The 17,963-nt window shown below is 50.4% G+C and overlaps 1 protein-coding gene across 2 annotated transcripts in view; it reads right to left on the bottom strand.

Moving 5' to 3' along the window:
• Window positions 1-17,963, bottom strand: part of slc25a22a (solute carrier family 25 member 22a) — a 286,820-nt gene that overhangs the window by 234,347 nt on the left and 34,510 nt on the right. The window lies entirely within an intron of this gene.

Below are 17,963 nucleotides of genomic sequence, written 5' to 3'. Positions count from 1 at the left end.
TGCTCCCTCTTCTGGTAGAATCTAGAACTTGGGGGTCACCGTTTAAAAATAAAGGGTTATCTTTTAAAACTGAGATAAGGTGAATTTCTTTCTCTGAGGGTCATGCGTCTTTGGAACTCTCAGTGGAAGCAGGGTCATTGCATATTTTTAAAGACTAAGGCGGATAGATTCTTGGTAAGCAAGAGGTGGTGATAGGTCATTGGGGATAGGTGGGTGCAGATTTGAGGTCACTATCAGATTGACCATAATCTTATGAAATGGCGGAGTTGCGCGAGGGGCTGAATGGCCTACTTCTGCTTCTTCTTTGTATGCTCATAGCAGGAAAAATAATTCAAACTAGTTCGGGAAAACAAATTCGAAGGTGCGGCACATTTGCTTTCTATGAATTGACCTTTCACTGTTCCTGTTAAAAGCGAGCATATAACGTACATGAACGCAATAATGAATAGAGAGAATCATCAAGATCCACTAAAAATGATGGCAACTGCCACATTCTTTAAAGAAAGCCACATGCAGATTGTAGTAGTAAAATTTCAAAGAGGTAAATGCTGATGTTACAAGGTGAGGCTAGTCTGAAGTTATTAAAGGTAATACGGTACAGTCAGACCAGTCAGGTAAAAAGATGAACTGTGACACTTCAGCCAGCTTCCTCACACTGCCCTTTCTCAAAGCCAGTTCCCTAATGTTCTCAGCTTTGCACACTCAATTTTTCTGGGCTTTCTTGATCTGCACAGAACATTAAATAACATAATTAAATATTGAAAGAGGGATTGTTAATATTTACAAGTTAGCACCTGATGGACTTCAGATCTGATAAGAACTGTATGTTATGATTTGAATGAACAATGAGCCAAGGACTGACCATTAGTCTCTTGTGCATTGACATTTTATACTTCTCTGCCTATTATTTTTGCAGAGGTATTACCCCATATTAACTCATCAAGGTAGCACCTGCATTAAATCATCAGGCAGTAGATTACTGGGATGCATTTGGCTTCCTCCATTAATGTTCTGTCATTTCTCACTGGTAACTGCAAAGTAAATTTAGAGAAATCGATAGAATGAAACATTCCATGTTTCTCACTATTTTCTACGAGTTTACTCACAAATTTATCATTGTTCATGTTTTCCATGTTTTCCATGTACACACATTTTCAACTAAAGCACATAATAGAGTTAAAATCAGGAGATGTAGCTCCATCATTAGCTAGCTACATTGTTAGTGTACTACCCAGTGCCGATTAACGGATCTCGGTGTTCGGATCAGGATTAATTTACTAATGAGGCAACAGCATTAAAACAACCCTCTCAAAACCTCAAAGAATGCAAACTAGCAACTATGAAATAGTATCACAAATTAGATCAAGTGTTCTTGGCTTTTGAGGGCTGGACTGCCAGGGTTTGGAGGCCACAGGCTGGACACGCATCAGTTAGAAAGCTCACCTTACCGTGAGAATTTAGTCCAACATGAGGGATTTAAGTTCCTCATTTCTGGAGCAAAGACGTATGGTTCAGATTAAACATTTTTAAAGGAAGGGACACTGACCGAAGCACTAAACTGCACACAATTTGATTCTAATAATCAGCTGCAATCAGAAATGTCATTTGAATGACAATTTAAATTTTCAAGATTGAAACCGCGTTAGCACAGGGTATGAGAGAATAAGAAGAAAAATCAGACAATTCGATTTTAGATACAGATCAGAATGATCTCGCGGAAAAGCTACCTCAAGGGGCTGAGTGGTCTATTCTTGTTCCTAAAGACAAGCATGTGGGTAAGAAATGAATACATGATCAGGTTTGGCTGTGATCAGCTATCTCTTCAGCCAGGTAGTTTGCTAACCTTCTGCCTAAACTGATCGATTGATTAAATTAGGTATCGGAGAGAACAGCACGGAAGGAATCGTAACAGAGCTGATGGTCGTTCAGAAGGAAAACAAGATGTCAGGAGTTGCCAGTGGCAAGGACACAGAAAAGGAGGAAGGACCGTGTGTCCTGCATTGACATTGACTTCCTACAATACAGGACCCGATTGGGACAACATCCGACCGGCTAAACAGATTGGGCCCCAAGGCAAAATGTCGAACCAGAACCAGGTCACCAACCTAGAATTATCTGTCCCCCCTTCTGTGAAGTATGTTGATTTTTCTGGGAGGCTTGACATGCTTTCACCCTCCCCTCCAAATTTGGAAATATTAAGTCCAAATGAGTTCTGAGGCGACGGCCCATAAACAATTCAGTCGACGTGACCCCTCCGTGGTGGCGTGGGGGTCATATTGTAGGACAATAGGAAGTTGGCCAGCTGATGACACATCTGCCAGTCTGATTGCTGCATCATAGAATTTTTAAACGTCTGTGCGGCTCTTCCTGTCAACCCGCTGAATGCAGGGTGATATGGGGCTGCCCTGGTATTCTGGATTCGATTTGTCTGAACAAAGTGTTGGAAATCGTCCCCAGTGAAAGACGTACCATTATCAGACACAATGGTTTCTGGTGGGCCGTGTTTGGCAAATACCTGGCATAAGATGTCCACAGTGGCCACCAAGGTCGTAGCTCTCATCTCTTGTATGGATAGCCATTTCGAATAAGCATCTACTAAGACAAGAAACATCCTGGCCAAGAAAGGGCCTGCTTAGTCGACGTGCATTCTCGTCCATGGGCGACCCAGCCACTCCCAGGGATAAAGATTGGCCAAAGGAGATAATGATTATTGAGTCTGGCAGGGAATGCGTTGCCGCAACACTTCCTCAACCGCTTTATCAATTCCAGCCAACCACATATAACTTTGTTTAGCCCAGATGGGGGCTATGTAATTCTTTAGGAGGGGGTTCCCTTGGTGGGGTGGAACAACAATTCCTGAGCCCCAAAGTATTACCCCATCCTCTTGGGTTATGGAAGGCCCCAACTGTTCAGGCTTCTCGTGGTGCCAACCTTTGTAACCTGTGTATCATCCCTTTCACCTGAATAATACCAAATCTCGCTGGGTCCAATTTTGTATGTCAAAGAACAAAGAACAGTACAGCACAAGAACAGGACCTTCATCCCTCCAAGCTTGCGTCGATCACGTGTCCTATCTAGAACAACTGCCTGTATCCTTCTATATCCAGTCTGTTCATGTGTTTATCCAGATCAGTCTTAAAGGTCGCTAACGTGTCTGCCTCAACCACCTCACTTGGCAGTGCATTCCAGGCCACCACCACCCTCTGTGTAAAAACACTTCCCCACACATCTCCCCTGAACCTATCCCCCCTCACCTTGAACTTGTGCCCCCTTGTAATTGGCATTTCTGCCCTGTCCAACTGTTCACCCTATCTATGCCCCTCATAATTTTATAAACTTCCATCAGGTCGCCCCCTCAGCCTCCATCTCTCTAGGGAGAACAATCCCAGTTTATTCAATCTCTCCCCCGGACGACACCAGCAAGGTGTCCAAGAGGTTCAGTGCCAAGATGATTCCTTGAGGTACTTACTGGCAGTGGTGCCAGAATCTTTGGCAAGGGGAGTTGACTCAATGAGTCTGCATTGGAGATTTGGGTGCTAGGCTTGTGTGGGAAGGTATAGTCGTAGGCCACTTTCAGCAAGACCCAACATTGCACTGGAAGAAGCAATTGAGGGCATTGGCTTATTCTCTCTCAAAAGACCCAGTAGCGGCTTATGGTTAGTTATTATCCTGAATCACCACCCGTAAACATATTGGTAGAACTTTTTAACACCATACATGACAGCTAGTCCCTCTTTTTCGATTTGGGCGTACTTTTGCTCAGCTTCTGAGAAACTCCTCGAGGTAAAGGCAATTGGCCATTCTGGCCATTATGGGACAGCACTGCTCATCCCGTATGGCAATGCGTCACATGAGAACAATTGGCTTCCCTGGGTCGAAAGAGACTAAAAGGTTCAAAGATTGCAGCGCTTGTTTTACCATGTGGAAAGTTTTCTCTTGCTGCTCCTTCCATTGCCAACATTGTTGTTCTTTTAGTAACTGGTGCAGTGGCGCCGATGTTATGCCAGATTTGGAATGCACCTGCCATAATAGAGTACCATTCCCAGGAAGGTTTATTTTTATTTTTAAACTTTATCAGAGTTACAAAGCCAGAGCTGAGAGTGTGGACAGGGGTAAACCCTTAATCCAGTTCCTTGCCTGCTCCAAAAACCAATTCAAATTGAATCAAAATCATGGTGCCCACAAGAGAGTCATACCAGATCCAGGCATTACGCCTGATCTCATGCTCATCTTAGCCAAAAGGTCAAGAAGCGATCCCAGCTAGGTGAATTGGACATTCTGAATTCTTCCTGCGATTACTCGAACAGGCGTCAGAGTGTGGCGACTAGGGGATTTTCACAGAAACCTCATTGCAGTGTAAATGTAAGCTTACTTGTGACAATAGTAAAGCTTATTATATTATAAATCCTTCTCTGTCTATCCCTCTTTTTACTGTCTGAGTGTGGAGGCAACATTGCAACACTCCTTTCGCGTTTTGAATAAACTAACTCTTTGAGATCATTCTTCCTGGAGTTTGCTATGGAGTTTTTTTTTTTAAGTATGTTTATTAGAATTTTCCAATGTTAACAATTTAACATTAGACATATAATACACATAATATGTAAAGAATGAGATGGTACTTGGGCTCCATCATGACCCCTTCCTCCGCCAGGGCTGTTGCAGTCTTTCTTTCATTTTGTAATTGTTGCTGTTGCCCTATGACTTGGTTGGAGGGGATTCTCTGGCGCCGGCCCTCGCTCTTTTCCCGTGTCCCCTCCTGCTATTTCCCTCGGTTCCTTCATTGCTGCCCCCCCCTCCTTGTTCCAATCTGTTCTGTGTCTGCCCTCATTGTCCGCCCTCCATTGCTTTTTTAAAAAATTATTTCTATTAAGGCATTTGTAAAGACATTAGATACAAACCAACACAACAGTAAGAACAAACAGAAACCTCATAACAAGTAAATAACTTCCCAAATGCCCCAACCTCAGTCGTTCGCCTCCATCTAACCTGCCTTCCCCACTTTAACCCCTTTATTCCTCCCTTTCCCCTGCTGACACTTCAATTTTTCTTGATGAAGTCGATGAAGGGCTTCCATCTCCGGGCAAATCCAACAACCAACCCTCTTAAGGTTTGGCTTAATTTTCTCCAGTCTCAGGAACTCTGCCAGGTTGCTCACCCACACCCCCGGCTTCGGCGGTGCAGTCTCTCCACTCCAGCAAAACCCGTCTCCGGGCTAGGGAGGCAAAGGCCAAAACGTTGGCCTCTCCGCATCCTGGACTTCCGGGTCTTCCGACACATCAAATATCGCCACTTCTGGACTCGGGGCCACCTTCAGCACCTCCGGGTATTACATATGCAAACCCCTGCCAGAACCCCTTCAGCTTTGGACATGCCCAAAACATGTGAACATGGTTCACAGGTCTCCCTGCACACCGCCTACACCTGTCCTCCACCACCTCCAAGAACCTACTTCTCCTGACCACCATCATATGGGCCTGTGAACTACCTTAAGCTCGTACTCCTCCTCCAGTTCCTCTAAGCTCAAAAAGCTACCCCACAGAAACAGGTCCCCAAACCGCACGATCCCTGCCCATTGCCACCCCCGCAATCCCACGTCTAGACCCCTCGGTGCAAATCTATGATTACCGCAAATCGATGCTCACGCCGAGGTACCTTCCGACCTCAAATGCTGCCGCCACTGTCTCTACATCCACAGGGCAGATACCACCACCGGGCTTGTGGAGTACCTGGCCGTCGAGAATGGCAGAGGTGTCGTTAACAATGCCCCTGAAAGAAGCTGCCTCCATCTGCTTCCACGCCAACCCCTCCCCCGCTACCCACTTCCTAATCAAGGCTATATTCACTGGCCAGTAATAGTTTATTTTATGTGGCAGGGCCCGGCCAGCCCGCCCCTCGGACCCCCGTTCCCGCAGCACCTTCTTTAGCCATGGGGACTTCCCCACCCACACAAATCCCAAGATCAAAGCATTAACCTTCCTGAAAAATAATCTTGGGATGAAAATCAGAAGGTTCTGAAACACAAATAAAAGCCTCGGGAGTACCGTCATTTTTACTGTCGGCATGATAGCAGGAGCACATCCCACCTGTTGAAATTCCCTCTCATCTATTCCACCAAGCATGCCAGATTCAATTTAAGCAGTTGATTCCATCCCCGCGCCACCTGGATGCCCAAATATCTGAAGCCCCCCCCCTCCTCCCGGCAGGTTGCTCAACCTCCTCTCCTGCCTGTGCAAGCCCAGGTCCGGGATCTTCCCCAGCACCCTCCTCATGAACTCAACATCGTCCCAGTTTGGGACATAGACATTCACCAAGACCATTGGCATTCCCTTCAGCTTCCCACTCATCATCACAAACCGACCTCCCGAATCTGCTACCATATTCCCCACCTGAAACGCCACCCGCTTGTTTATCAGAACAGCCATCCCCCGCATATTCGTAACTAATCCTGAATGAAAGACTTGCCCTACCCACCTTTTCCTTAGCCTCGTCTGGTCCCCAACCTTCATGTGCGTTTCTTGCAAAAAGGCAACGTCCACCTTCAAGCTCCTCAGATGCACGAACACGTGCAACTGTTTGACCAGCCCATTCAGCCCCTCACGTTCCATGTGACCAGCCTGGTTGGGAGGCACCCCACCCCTCTCCCCTGCCAATCAACCATACCCCTTCTTGGGCCAGCCTCCGGTCCACGTCACGCAACCTCCCTGGGCCGCCCTCAGATGTCCACTGCCACCACCTCCCTTCTTGCTACTCCACAATAGCAGATTCCTCTCCTTTAAACAAGACAACACTCCCATCCCCCTCTGTTACACTAACCACCTGCTCACCCCCCACTGCGCTCTTGTTAACTAGCCCGCCCAGCTAGCCTGGCAGCCCCACTCATGGTGCCAAACCCCCTACCCCCCCCCAGATTCCCCCCCCCCACCGCTCGCACACCTCCATAGCAGTAACAATTAAGAAAAAGGTGCACCCACCCTCTACATTTCCCAAACACCCTGCCACAGAACCAAATAAAACATCTCAAAGAGGAGGTTCTCCCTAACCGATAAACCAAAAGCAATAAAAAAAGGCAGAGAGAACCAACATCTTTTCACATTTCCTCCACAGTTCAATGTCCTCCCTCTCCTGCCAGTCCATTGTCTTTTAGAAACTCCATTGCCTCTTCGAGCGTCCCAATATAGTGCCCTCAACCATTATACGCCACCTAGAGGCAGGCCGGGTACAGCATCCCAAATTTTCCCCCATTCTTAAAGAGGACAGTGTTGACTCGGTTGAACCCAGCTCTCCTCTTTGCCAGTTCCGCGCCCAAGTCCTGGTACACCCGGAGCTCATTGCCTTCCCAAGTGCAACCACTCATCCCCCCTTTCCTGCAGGATCAACCATACTTACTTGGCGGATGCGCCGCTGCACCTGGGGTTTCCCTTTATTCGGAGGCCTTCCAAAATGGCCACGATCACCATTGTCACCACGAGACCGGGCCCCTGCGCTCCGGGGTTTTCCTTTGTCCAGGGGGCACCCAACATGCCGCCAACTGTGTGTATGCCAGATGGGTGCAACTGGGTCTCCCTTTGTCCTGGGACCTTCCAAAGTGGCTGCATGCGGCCCCATTTTGTTCCCTCAACCTGAACCTTACCTGCTGAAGCCAATCTGAAAACCATCCCTTTTGTATCCTTGTATTTCCCTTGTGTGTCCGTGTCCCGTCCCCCCCCCCCGGCTACCCACTCCCCTCTAAGTGTCCCCCATCTCCTGCTGGCATCCCCCAACCCTGCGCCTGTGATTCCCCCCCACCAAATGCTCCCTCCCTGCCGGGTGGTGAGCCGCAGCCCCCCTTGTTCTCATACTTCCTGCACTAGCTTTCCCAGCTAGTGTGGTGGCCCCCCTCCCGGGGCTGATCTTATCCCTTTCCTGTGCCCGCTAGATTTCTGTTTCTCTGTCTCCTCTTCACCCTCTCCTGCGCTCTGCTCCCATCCGCCTTTCATGTAACATTTCTGTTCAGAGCAAGGAAGTACTGTCCTGCAAACATGGTAGAAGTCAATCATAGTTATTTTCTTTCTCTCCTTTCTCTTCCTCTGTTTCACCCTCAGCGCTGTGTTGGCTGCCCCTTCTCCAGGCCGTTTTCCACACAAACTCATCCACCTCTGCTGGGGTGTTGAAATAGTGTTCCTGATTTTGGAACGTTACCCAGAGCCTGGCTGGGAACAGCATTCCAAACTTCACACTGCTCTTGTACAGGGCTGATTTCGCCTGGTTGAATTCAGCCCTGCTCTTTGCCAGGTCTGCCCAATGTCCTGGTGGACCCGGATTCTGTGTCTATCCCAGTTGCTCGCCTTTGTCTGTCTTGCCCACCACAGGATCCTCCCTGGGTCCTGATACCGATGTAATTTGGCAATTATTGCCCTTGGTTGCTTACCCACTTTGGGCTTCAGTCGGAGCGATCTGTGTGCCCCATCAATCTCTGGCAGTTTGGGAAAGCTGTACTTTCCCGACCAGGTTGCCCAGCATCTGGGCCACATAGTTAGTTGGGTCCATGCCCTCGGTCCCCTCTGGCAGGCCCATGATCTGTATATTTTGGCGCCGGCACAGGTTCTCCTAGACCTCAACCTTCTCCTTTAGGCGCCCCTGGGTTTGCCAGGACTGGAGAACAGCGCTTGCGAGACGATCAAAGAGGTGGAGGCGGTGTTGTTGGCAGGCGGCTGGTGCTGCTGCTGCAGGTGCCTCGGGTGTGGGCAGCGTGTCCATTTTGGTCTTTGTTTCAGGGCTGAGTAGATCCTCGTCCAATATTTCAGTGTCCTCAATTGGAAGGTTGTCTGTGGCCACAACTGGGACCGGGGCTGGTGGTGGCGGAAATAGGGATGTTATGGCCAGCGGCAAGCCTGGTGACGCGGGGGAGGGGGGGGGGGGGGGGGGGGGTCAGCGGGGACATCCGGCAAACCACTCTGAAGGTGATCCACAGCCCATCAAGAGCTCCCCGGATGCAATGCCCATCGTGGCATGCGTGTTGTGCGATAGAAGAAAAGAAAATGCGCCAGGTGAGTGTCCCAGGATCCAGCCGTCAGCTTCTTCATGCCCAGCTTAAATGCTTGGACCGCTCTTTCGGCCAGTCCATTCGAAGCCGGGTGGTAGGGAGCAGTCCTCACGTGTGGAATCCCGTTGGTGGAAGCAAATGATGTGCTTGTGAACGCCGTGCCATTATCAGACACGAGTACCTCGGGGATTCTGTGCGTACTGAAAATCAGGCGTCGTTTTTCCATGTACACCACTTTCAGCCACTTAAAGTGAATGTCTACCAAGAGGAAGAATATTGCCCCTGGAAGGGACCCACAAAGTCGATATGAATCTGGGCCCAAAGACTTCCGGGCCATGCCCAAGGTGGAGTGGGGCTGCCGGGGGTAATGGTTGGTGCGCCAGACATTGGGGGCATCGCTGGGCTACTCGTTCAATGGTCACATTAATGCCGGGCCACTAGACATATTTCCGGGCAAGCGTCCTCATTTTAGATACCCCCCAGGGGTCCATTCTGGAGGTCTAGTAAGAGCATGTCCACCATGTGGGTGCCCTATAAGAGCACACTGTCTTCAATGCTCAGTTTTTGCATCTTCCTCATGCAGAACCTGGTGCTGGGCCACGTACTGCACTATGTGCCTCATGCAGTAGAGCAGTAGGTCGGTCTATGTTCAGCTGCAGATGCAAGATGCCATGACCAGTAGTGAGCCCATGAAATGGAGGGCGGCTATTACTTCATCAGCCGTGGCTCGGCGTCCCATGCCCAGAGTGGTCCTTTCTTTAGTAGTTTATGGAGGGGAGCCAATGCCGTGGCTAATCCCAGGCGGAACATTCCATAATAATTGACCAGCCCCGGGAAAACCCAAAGTTCCGTTGGCCCCCCGGCACGGGGGCTTGGCAGATGGCCTGTACCTTCTCCTTCATGGGATGCAGGCCATGGCAGTCCAAGCGGTACCCAAAGTACAGCACCTCGGCTGCACTCAAGACGCATTTCTCTCGGCAGTGGCGAACCCAGCTGCCTCAAAGCGTGGCAGCACATCTGCCAAGTTGCCGAGGTGCTCCTGGTCGGACAAACCAGTTATCAATACGTCATCCAGGTAGACCACCATCTGTGGTAACCCCCGCAATATATTCTCCATGATCCTCTGAAACGTTGTGCACGCCGAAGAGATCCCGAATGGTAGGGGCGTATACTCAAAGTCCCGGTGAGTCTTGATGGTGACGAAGCTTCATGACTCGGGGTCCAGGTCCAGTTGGAGATATGCATGGCTCATATCTAGCTTGGTGGATCTAAGTCCACCACTAAGCTTGGCATACAGATCCCCGATCCTGGGACTGGATAACGGTCTCAGGGTGATACCCAGTTTACAGTCATTTTATAATCCCCGCAGAGATGCACCAACCCATCGGGCTTCATTACTAGGACGACTTGCGCCGCCCAGTCAACGAATTGAACTGTTCTTACAATCCCCAGGTTCGCCATTCAGTCCAACGCTGCATCTACCTTTGACGCAAGTCGGGGTCCACACATATTCGGGCTTCGGCCCCTTTGATCGTCCCCAAACCTTCCAGGAATACGGTCGTAAATCTGGCCAATATCCCTTCGGGGTCATGTGGGTGCATTTGGCAAACTCGCTGCCAGCCTAAGCCGAGGGGCCAGAGCCATTCGGCCCCCCAACAGGCTCAGGCTGCTTCCATGTACAACAACCAGTGGTAAATTTGCTCACTGACTGCCATATTCAATGGGGGCAGTAGTGGTGCCCGCAATCGCAAGAAGCTCCCCACTGTAGGATATCCTGGAGAGTTAGCGGACGAATTCTGGATCATATGCAGTTGGAGGTGCGTCGACTAATGACAGACATTGCAGCCCCCATATCAAGTTCCATGCCGGTTATGTGGCCGTTCACCTAGGGTGAGATTTGGATGAGCGCATTCTTGGTGCCGCCACACAATGTAGTTGTTGGTACTGGTCGTCATTGTCCTCCACGTAGTGGGTCATGGGTGGGGCGGTCACACCTGGCAGTGCAGTGAGTGGGTGGCTGGCTCCTCATGGGGCCTTCTGTGCCCTGGATCCTTGCATCCCACTGCTACTGCTGCAGACCATTAATTATACTCTTGGTCCTCCTGGTCAGGTGATGTTCCCAGGGCCTATACTAACATCTCGCCCCTTGCCTGTAGGTATCCCAATACCGGGAATGGGTTCTTTGGTACTATCGGGCTGTGAGCGGGTCCTGTTTTAGCGCCCTAAACTAAGCAACGCCATCCCCTGGAGCAGCTAGACACCCTATTCGGCACTTTCCCTGTGTACTGCACTTTCCACTGCTCTTTTGGAGGACTAAATGAGCTTCGGCTAGTAATTTTCTTTGCTTGGCCGCAACGCAGGTCCGATAAACCATCTGGTTGCGTAGTTCTTCCCCCAGGGTTGGGCCGAACTTACAGGAACTTACAGGTCTTAGCTAGCTTCCTGAGGTGAGCCAGAAACTCGCTGACACCTCTGCCTTGGGCCTGAGCAGCCATGAGGAACTGGAAACTATCAGTGGCGGTTTCAGGTCGAAATGTTCCCCTATCAAGACTACGAGGGAGGCGAACGAGCGGTGTCCGGAGGGTCCAGGTGGGTTAGGCTTTTTATAATTCTGTACATGGGCTCTCCACAAGCTGTCAGCAAGGCTATAGTTTGGTACTCGCCGCCAATAATCATGTTCGTGCAGAAGAAGAATTGCATCCTCTCTATGCACTGTCCCTAGTATTCCGCACCAGCATTGAATGACTCCAATGTCCCGATATGCGGCATGGTGATTGCTTCCAGTGGGGTCTGACGAGGCCTTGATGATGTTGACCGGGCACCGGGCACATAGCAACCGGTGATGATGGCAGCTCCACTGAATCCTTGTCGCCAGTGTTAGGTCAGGTAAGCAGCTGCACATTAGCCGTACATTGGAGCAGAAAGAGGTTTATTATTATTTACAGTCAAATCACCACCACTCCCCGGAGGGTCTCCTTCTCCCTTCTCTGACCTGCAACCAGGTCAGGGTTTTTATACTAGAGGGACTACAACTGTCAAGGGGAAGCCCCGCCCCTTTACCAGGAAAGTTCATATTCCCCGGAGAGCTCGGGAAACATGATGGTTTTGTATCCGGTGACCTCCGTCGGGGTTATAACAAATGTGTAATCAAAAATAGCTATTGAGATTATTATCCATCACTGTAAGGGGACTAGACCATAAAAAGGGGTGGGGGGGGGAGGAGTATTGGTTTGTTGTATAAAGCCTAGGTCAGACCCACCTAGAGTTAGTATAGTTTTAAGCATTGAACCTTAGGAAAGATTTGCTGACTTTGAAAGGGGTACAGTGCAGAATCACTAGAGTTATACTGGAAATTGAGGGCTTAAATTCAGAACAGGTTGCATGAACTTGAAGAAAGGGTCTAAAAAGAGATCTAAAAGTGCAAGAGTGTGGTGAATGAGGATTTCATGAACAATACTGGAATGAAGAAGGTGGAGTGTGGGGGAGGGGAGTGCCACACACTTGATCACAGTTAAGGGACAAGTTACAAACTTGGAGAAGATTGCAGAAGTGCATGAAGCAAGTCTAGAGGAATTTGTAAATGAAAATTTGCAAACTTGCACACATAAAGTAACCATCTGGGAGGCATACTGGAAGGCTGTCAATGTTTCTGGCACCTTGTCCAGCAAGAGTCACCTTTGTCAGAAAAGGGTGGGGGAAATGAGACTCATGATTTAACACCAAAATGACTTTGAGAAATGCATCAGATTGCAGATTTCAAATGCACTTTTGCCTCACAGACCCAGCAGGATGTATTTCTGCAAAGCTGACTCCCAAGAAACAGAGGTGAACAGCAATACAAGAAACACTCATGTGACAAATTCCCAACCCACTACACCACAAAGTATTTAGCTGAGATGCTGCACATTCCTAAGTTTTAAAAACTTACAAAATTGTTTATGTAACTTGTTTCCTAGATTGTGGGATGCTTTCCAAAAACAGAATACTAATTAGACCAAACTACAGTGCATGCCAAGCAGAGGCCAGGGCAAAACTTTGCTGCCAATGTATTCAATATTCAACGTTAGCGACTTCCGGGTGCGGCTATGCAGAGCTAGGTCGCATATTCGGTAGCTCCTGCTTGGAACGGACTTTTGGGCTCGTTACAGGGCCCCCACGGCATTTGTTTGCCATTTCCCGGTGTGGGAAGAAGGCTGCAACATTCCCCCGACAGTGTCCCCCAGGAAGGGCATGTCTCATGTCTCTTGGTTGCCAGACACGGCAGAAACAGTAAAAGATTTGGCTGCAACTGCAGGATAAACAGGGCCTCTTCCAGCATGCAGGCGGGGGAAGGGCAAGCTTAAAGCTGCAAGCTGACCTGAGGGCCTGTATCAAAGGTGAATTCTAGCAGCAGAGGGAACAACTGGGAAAAGATCTCATCAAGGCCACTGAAGGGACTTCCGGTTGCGGTGATGCCTAGCTAGCCGCACTCTTCGCCGGCTCCAGCTCCGACGGACCTTCGGGCTATTTTAAGAGCCCCAACGGGGAATATTTTCGACGACGCAACCCGGTGTGGGGTGTGAGAAGGGAGTCCCCTCCAAACGAAGGAGGAAAAAACCGGCGGCGGCGGCTGCAGCGCGAGGAATCGTCGACCAAAGGGTCAGAAAGAGAGAAGTACAAGATGGCGGTGGAGAAAGCGCAGGCGACATGGGGGCCTGAGCAGGATGAAATCGTGAGACGGTGCGTGGAGCTGCTGAAGAGGGAGGTGCTGACCCCGATGCTACAGGCAATTGAGGGGCTCAAGGAGACATTAAAGACCCAGGAGACTGAGCTCCGCGTGGTGGAGCAGAAGGTGACAGATATTGAGGACGAGATCCTGGGCCTGGCGGTTAAGACTCAGACGCGCGAGGCACTTCATAAAAAGTGTACTGAAAGGATCGAGGCCCTAGAAAACGGAGCGCGAAGGAAGAACCTTCGGATACTAGGTCTCCCTGAGGGTGTGGAAGGAGTGGACTGTGGAGAGTACGCAAGTAAGATGCTGAGCTCACTGATGGGTGCTGAGGCCCCTGCGGGACCCATGGAGGTGGAGTGGGCAAATCGGATTCCAGCGAGAAGACCAAAAGCGGGTGAACCACCGAGGGCGATAATCGTGCGATTTTACCGCCTTAAGGTCAGAGAAGAGGTCCTGAGATGGGCTAAAAAGGTGCGGAGTAGCAGATGGGAGAATGCTGTGGTACGGATATACCAGGATTGGAGTGCGGAGGTGGCGAGAAGGAGGGCGAGCTTCAACCGAGCCAAAGAGGTGTTGCATAAAAGGAAGGTGAAGTTTGGGATGCTGCAGCCGGCAAGACTATGGGTCACGTATCAGGAGAGACACTATTATTTTGAGATGGCGGAGGAAGCATGGTCCTTCATCAAAGAAGAGAAATTGGACCGGAACTGAGGGAATGATGCTGCAGGAAATTTTATTGTTCTTGTTTTTGTTAATGTTACGGTGGAAGTTAATTGAGAAGTAAACAGGGAAGGGGGGAGACATTGGGGAAATGTGGGCACCGGTGAGGGAGGAAAGACGGGACATAGTCGGAGAATGGGGAAGGAGAGGGGGAGGGGAAAGGGAGCTACGCCATAAGAGGCGGGTCAGGTAAAGGGATGTTCCCGCGCCAGAAAGAATAAGGCGGGAAGACAGACGCAAGGCGGATGGGAGTTCCCCCACACGGGGGGGGGGGGGTGTCGAGGGGTGAGCAGGAGTAGCCGGGGTCAGTTGAAGTCAGCTGACTTACGGAAGTGATATGGGGGCAGCAATCATGCTAGATAGGGATCTAGCGGGGGGGGGGGGGGGGGGGGGGGGGGACAACTGGGTTGCTGCTGCGGAAATCCAAAAGGAAATGGCTAAAGAGTGGGTGGGCGGGGATGGTGTGCGACGCTGGGGGAGCGAGCGGGAGCGCGGAGGCGGGATATGGGACTGGCCTAGCGAAGGTAACGGCTAGTCGACACGGGAGGGGGGCAGGTAGCCCCCTAGTGAGGCTGATCACGTGGAACGTGAGAGGCCTGAACCGACCGATAAAAAGGGCCCGAGTGCTCGCGCATTTGAAAGGACTAAGGGCAGACGTGGTTATGCTCCAAGAGACGCACCTAAAGGTGGCGGACCAAGTTAGGCTAAGGAAAGGATGGGTGGGACAGGTGTTCCACTCAGGACTGGATGCAAAGAACAGAGGGTTGGCCATTTTGGTGGGGAAACGGGTAGCATTTGAAGCAAAGAACATCGTAGCAGATAGCGGAGGTAGATATGTAATGGTGAGTGGTAGGCTGGAGGGAATGGAGGTCGTGTTGGTTAATGTGTATGCCCCAAATTGGGACGATGCGGGATTCATGAGACGGATGCTGGGGCGTATACTGGACCTGGAGGCAGGAAACTTGATTTTAGGAGGGGACTTTAATACGGTGCTGGACCCGGGGCTAGATAGATCCAGCTCAAGGACCGGAAGAAGGCCGGCAGCGGCCAAGGTACTTAAGGGGTTTATGGACCAAATGGGGGGAGTGGATCCATGGCGATTTCTTAGACCTAGGGCTAGGGAGTTTTCCTTCTTCTCCCATGTCCATAAAGTGTACTCCCGGATAGATTTTTTTGTGTTGGGAAGGTCGTTGATCTCTAGGGTGGAAGAAGCTGAGTACTCAGCCATAGCGGTTTCGGATCATGCCCCACATTGGGTGGACCTGGAAGTAGGAGAGGACAGGGAGCAGAGAACACTCTGGCGATTAGATGTGGGACTGATGGCGGATGAGGGAGTGTGTGCAAGAGTGCGGGGGTGCATTGAGAGATACCTGGAGGTCAATGACGACGGCGAGGTCCCTGTGGGAGTGGTCTGGGAAGCATTAAAAGCGGTGGTCAGAGGAGAGCTGAGCTCTATTGGGGCCCACAAAAGGAAAACAGAAGCCAAGGAAAGGGAAAGATTACTGGGGGAGATTTTAAGGGTGGAGAGGGAATTTGCAGAGACCCCGGAGGAGGAATTGTACAGGGAGAGGAGACGACTCCAGACAGAGTTTGACCTTCTGACCACCAGAAAGGCGGAGGTACTGTGGAGGAAGGCACAGGGGAGGAGGTATGAATATGGGGAAAAGGCTAGTCGCCTGTTGGCGCATCAATTGCGAAAGAGGGCAGCAGCGAGGGAGATAGGAGGAATTAGAGACGAAAGGGGAGACACGGTGCGAAGGGCAGGAAAGATAAATGAGGTGTTCAAGACCTTCTATGAGGAACTGTATAGGTCTCAACCCCCAGAGGGAGAGGAGGGGATGCAGCAGTTCCTGGACCAATTGAGGTTCCCGAAAGTGGAGGAGCAAGAGGTGGCAGGCCTGGGGGCGCTGATTGAGGTGGACGAGGTTATTAAGGGACTGGGAAGCATGCAAGCAGGGAAGGCCCCGGGGCCAGACGGGTTCCCGGTGGAATATTACAGAAAATATGTGGACTTGTTGGCCCCGTTGATGGCGAGGACGTTCAATGAGGCCAGGGAAGGGGGGACTCTACCCCTGACGACGTCGGAGGCGACGATATCGCTAATTTTGAAGAGGGACAAAGATCCGTTGCAGTGCGGGTCCTATAGACCTATTTCACTATTGAACGTGGACGTCAAATTGCTGGCAAAGGTACTGGCAGCGAGGATAGAGGACTGTGTCCCGGGGGTGGTGCACGAAGACCAGACAGAGTTCGTAAAAGGGAGACAACTGAATGTTAACGTGCGACGACTATTAGGGGTGATAATGATGCCCCCAGTGGAGGGGGAGGCAGAGATAGTGGCAGCAATGGACGCAGAAAAGGCATTTGATAGGGTGGAGTGGGAGTATTTATGGGAAGTGTTCAGGAGGTTTGGGTTTGGGAACGGGTTTATTAGCTGGGTTAGACTTCTTTCTGGGGCTCCAACGGCAAGCGTAGTTACAGGTCGACATAGATCGGAGTATTTCCGATTATATAGGGGAACAAGACAGGGATGCCCGCTGTCTCCATTGTTGTTCGCGTTGGCAATTGAACCTCTGGCCATGGCGTTGAGAGACTCCAGGAAATGGAGAGGGGTGATTAGAGGGGGAGAAGAACACAGTCTCGTTATACGCGGATGACCTATTGTTATACGTGTCGGACCCAGCGGGGGGGATGATAGAGGTTATGCAAATTTTGAGGGGGTTCGGGGAATTCTCGGGGTATAGGCTAAACATGGGGAAGAGTGAATTATTTGTGATACATCCAGGGGACCAGAGTAGAGAGATAGAAGGCTTACCGCTAAAGAAAGTGGAAAGAAACTTCCGATACCTGGGGGTTCAGATCGCTAGGAGCTGGGGAACCTTGCACAGACTTAATCTGACACGGCTGGTAGAACAAATGGAGGAGGACTTCAAGAGGTGGGACATGCAGCCTCTATCGCTGGCGGGCAGGGTGCAAGCAATTAAGATGATGGTCCTCCCGAGGTTCTTATTTGTATTTCAATGTCTCCATATACTAATCACCAAGACCTTTTTTAATAAAATAGATAGGAGCATCACGAGCTTCGTGTGGGCAGGGAAAGTTCTGAGATTAAGGAGAGGGTTCCTTCAGCGTAGTAGGGACAGAGGAGGACTGGCACTACCGAACTTGGGTGATTACTATTGGGCCGCCAATGTGGCAATGATACGTAGATGGATGATGGAGGGTGAGGGAGCGGCGTGGAAAAGACTGGAGAGAAAGTCCTGTAAAGGGACGAGTTTAGAGGCGCTGGTGACGGCGCCGCTACCGTTCTCACCTAAAAGGTTTACCACGAACCCGGTGGTGGCGGCAACACTGAATATCTGGGGACAGTGGAGGCGACAGAGAGGGGTGCGGGGAGCCCTGGTGGGGTCCCCTATCAGGAACACCCATAGGTTCGCCCCAGGAAGAATGGATGGAGGATTTCAGAGCTGGTACCAGTTGGGAATTAGGAAGGTGGGAGATTTATTTATA

The sequence above is a fragment of the Scyliorhinus torazame genome, chromosome 10 (assembly GCF_047496885.1).
Source record: "Scyliorhinus torazame isolate Kashiwa2021f chromosome 10, sScyTor2.1, whole genome shotgun sequence".
Lineage (NCBI taxonomy): Eukaryota > Metazoa > Chordata > Chondrichthyes > Carcharhiniformes > Scyliorhinidae > Scyliorhinus > Scyliorhinus torazame.
Note: the sequence above shows the minus strand (reverse complement) of the source record. Positions and strands in the feature narration are given on the sequence as shown.